Below are 4638 nucleotides of genomic sequence, written 5' to 3' on the forward strand. Positions count from 1 at the left end.
AATAGTGGATTTTAATACAGTTTTATAATTTTTAAAGGTGCTGTGCTGAAATGTTTATACTTTTCTTTATATAAGTCGATATGATGTTAAACTATTTGATTGATGAAACCCTATGGGATATAATAAAAACACTTTAATTCGGATCAATGGTTTTGAAGAGGCAAATGCCAAATTTTACACAAGACTCAGGCGAATTATCCATGCAAAAAAAGATCGAAATAAAAGGTTTCATAAAATTTGTATACCAAAATATCTAAATTTCTACTCCGACAGCCAGTGGCAATCAGGGCCTTCAGCTCGGTGATGGTGCCCTTGAAATTGGTCGGCGAATGCCTGATTTCACTCTCGATCGCATCCGAACTCTTTGATATAACGCTCATCTGGATACCATGTTACAGCGACTTTGCAGGAAACTGCGAGGCGGATGAGCTGCTAAGGGACCTATGAGGTAGTTTCCCGCAAAAGAAGAGGAATGGGATCGCCTTGACTACCTGCGGTCTGCTCTTGGAAGAATGGTTCCAGGCCGCGTGTTGATTGGAGGCGCGCGAGGTATTCTCTGAGGTTAACAAAATCTCAGCGCTGAAATTTTGTGGGTACAATTACAGTTCTCGCAGATCCGCGAGGTATAACTGCTGTGAGCTTGGCTTTACTACGAGTCCTTTCCGCGTCAATTGTATGAAGGATAAGGTCGAATCATCTCAGCACCTTAGCTGCTCTGCTCTTGTTGGGCTAAGATTTTGAAATCTTGGCTCTCATTTCTTTGCTGCACCTGCAGATGTAGCAGGCCTTGTTATTGACCAACTGACGAGGTTCATTTACAGCATGAAGCGGCTAATACAACCGCAACTCAGTAATCGTGCTGTCGTCATCCCTCCACGATTAATTTTTTTAAGGAAATGAATCGATGGTACTCTGGGGCTTACTTATTTTTAAACCAGTTCTCCTTATTAAGCTTGCTTTAGGCCCACTTGAGTCTATTTGTGGTTGAAAAATAAAACAAAATTTAATATTAGCTTAGGGCAAAAGAAATTCATTACTTTTGCGCAAATGGTTTAAACCTGTTTTATGTCGATTTTTTGCTTCTGGGTGATGCCACCATACTAACATGCCGGTCAACTTCTATTTCTCCGATTTTATAGACATTTTCTTTAACATCAATGCTTGAACGGAATCGACGAAACCAAAATTGCACTTAATTAACTGTTACACAGGGTCCGACCCTCGAAGCGTAACCAACTTCATACCGCTCGCGCAGCTGATGTTCGGGCATCAGCTGTCTGTTAGTTAGCTAAATGACAGTCCAGAGTGTTGTTTACAAACGCGCGGAAGCATTTTGCCCAGAGTAAACGCGGAAAAAGGAAATCAGTAATGGGTTTCAAACGGAATAGTGTGATTGCATTATATTTGGCTGGAGAATCACAACCAGCGATTGTTCGTGAGTTCGAGCACCTTAAAGCACCATTGCTCGTTACAAGGATACTAGTAGCACCGCAAAACTTCATAGAGGTGGTCATCAAAAGATTGCAACGTCACGTGAAATGGTTCAAAAAGTGAAGAAGCGACTCGTCCGAAATCCCCGACGAAGTGCCAATCAAATGGCGAAAGAACTGAAAATATCTGATCGTAGCATCCGGCGCATATTGAAAAATAATCTCATAATCAAGCCTTACAAGATCCAAAACGCGCATGATCTCACACCAAAGAAGCAACAAGTCAGACTTGAGAGAGCGAAGTAGTTGCCTCGCTTGGCCCAAAGTGATAGAGTTTATTTGACCAAGCGTTCATATGAGACTTTGAGTCATCGATTGGCAGAAGGCAACAGATGGGCGCTTTCATTCTGGATGTTGTTTTCAAACTGTGGGAAAACGAACATTTCGGTGGCAGACCATTGACGTTTTAACAGGACTCAGCATAATCTCTCAAAGCTCAAGTGGACCAAGAATGGCCGATGGATTATTCTTTTTTAGCCATTTTGGAGAGCAAGGTCCGAACTAAAAGATTCACTAGTCTCGAGGCGCTGAAAAAAGCCATTGTGCGCGAATTGGCCAAAATACCTGCAAGTCACATTCGGGCAGCTGGCGATTCGTTTCTGGACCGTCTCAAGGCCTTAGTCGTCAAGGCAAACGGTCATATCGAGCAAAAGTAAATTGATTCTTAATTTTGTATTATTTTCACACATTTTTTACTTTGAATTGAATAAAAGTAATTTTCCAAACTAAATTTATGACCTTTTCAATTGTAGTATCGGTACCATAAACACCATTCGCGGTTACTGAGGCCTGGCTTACATTTTCACTTTTATCATAAAAAAACTGTGAAATGTACCGAATTTTTCTTTGTTGACTTCCACTGTAACTCACAATTGAATGGAACAAAAAAAAAAAAAAACAGCAAAACAATTTTTTAGCGCGAAAAGGGCACAACTTGAAATTGTTTGATCGATAGTTTATGACATATCGATCGCTATAATACATCCATCTACCGATAAAATAATGGATTTCTTTTCCCCAAACTAATATTAGCAAAATTCTAACTTTTTTGGGGATAGCGACCGCCGTAGACCAGTCGATTTGTGTGTGACTACTATTCAGTTGGCCCAGTTTCGAAACCTAGTGCAGGCAAGAAACATCGAAACATGCCAAAACATTCTTCGAATAACTATCGCTCTTCGGAACGCAATGGCAAACATCCGATTGTATTTCTGCCATGAAAAAGCTTCTCATGAATACCATCTGCCGTTCGATGGCAGACCCTCCATTTGTGGAATAATGTGGAAGGTGATAAATCACAAATTGGATGCACACGCCAATCAATTAACGCTGATTTATTAACATATTCACATAAATTTACGATAATTTTAATATGCACAACTTTCAAACAATGCAAAATGTGATAAAATGAGCTCAAAATATGGTTTAGCATACGGCGTCCGTGTGTATTATGCGTTTGCATGTATGCACCATAGCTCTTATCGGTACGTTGCAAGGCAACATGTAGCTGCTAATTAGTACAAAATTCTGAGAAACCTTAACAACAAAATTGCACTTAGCACCTAAACAAAGATGAGCTAACTCATGCGTTAATAACGATTTGGCGAACTATTTCAATAGGGATTATTATTCCACTCATATGCACATACTATACAGTGCGATTAATAACTAAAGCACTGGAACTAATTGATGGGTACAGGTAGGGTGGCTGTCGTAATGACACATTTACACCTGTCGTAGATCCATTGTGATACTACTGGAACTTCTCCTTACACTTCCACATACACATACACTTACACTTACACTTACTTTAAGAATGCTGTACCAAGACAAGGAGACTTCGCACCTCCTTGCCGCCAAGCCTTCACACTCACATCGGAGATGTGGGGCTGTTTCCTCTTCTCCCGTGTTAAGACAGTTTCTATAAAATTCGTAGTATGGAAGTCCCAACCTTCTGGCGTGGTTATCTATTACACAATGATCAGTTAATACACCTACCGTATTTCTTGTACCTTCTCCATTAAATCTTAACAGGCTTTTTGTATTTACCATGTTGATGGTTGCTCTTTCTAAAGGTTGGTCAGATTGGAGGTACTTTTACCAATAGGGTTTTTTTTTTGACAGATTATATGTGAGTACTGTCAAACTAAATATTTACATACGTTTTTTCAGTATTCATTGACATTTCACCATGGAAGACTTACGGCTCAACAACATTTACAAATCATATTACTAAATCGACTCTATTATTACTCTAAATCGACTCTGTATTACTAAAATCGACTCTCTGTAAGAAGTGTTCTCGGGCGCTCAGGTCAACTTATAATGTTCAGCGATGAGACCCATTTTTGGCTTAATGACTGCGTCAATAAGTAAAACTACCAGTAGTTGGGCTGAAGAGCAACACGAAGCCATTCAAGAACAGCCATTACATCCATTGAAAACAACTGTTTGGGATGACCTTTGGGCTGAAGGAATCTTCAAAGACGAGGTTGGCGCCAATGTACAAGTGAATGGCCGGATGCCGGAAATTGAACACCGTGATCTCCAAAACATTTGGTTCCACCAAGACGGACCGTCGTTTCGGTTAAAATTATTCATGATATATCGATCGAAGTCCTCCAGCGAATCATTGAAAGTTGGTGTTTACGGATGGCCGGATTATGGCGTAGTTGCGGCTAACATTTGAAAGGGATCATAAAAAATAAATGTCATGAATAGCTCTATACAAAAATAATAAAGATTAGCCAATGAATTTGATATTCGTTGTTTTATTTCAATTTAAAAACGATACCTCTAAATTTATCACCCTTATTAGTAATTTACAAGTGGCTATGCGCATGGGTATCAAAGTCTAATTGATAAGTTTTGATAATTTATTTGTTTCTAATTTAATATTAATAATTTTTATTATAAAAACATACTCCGTTCCATATAAATACAACTTTAAAATTTTATGCAAATTACAAAAAAGATTAAAATTTTCATTAAATATTACAACTTTTTAATAGAACATTTAGGAAAACTAAGAGCGCGGACTTTTATTGCCCATTGAAATTCGTTATTGAAAGTTTGCTGTGTTCGTAAATGCAACATGACTTGCAGCATAAGCATCAGTGGCAACACTGCAAGTTTGACATTTGATACT

Source organism: Anastrepha ludens, chromosome 4 (genome assembly GCF_028408465.1).
Source record: "Anastrepha ludens isolate Willacy chromosome 4, idAnaLude1.1, whole genome shotgun sequence".
NCBI lineage: Eukaryota > Metazoa > Arthropoda > Insecta > Diptera > Tephritidae > Anastrepha > Anastrepha ludens.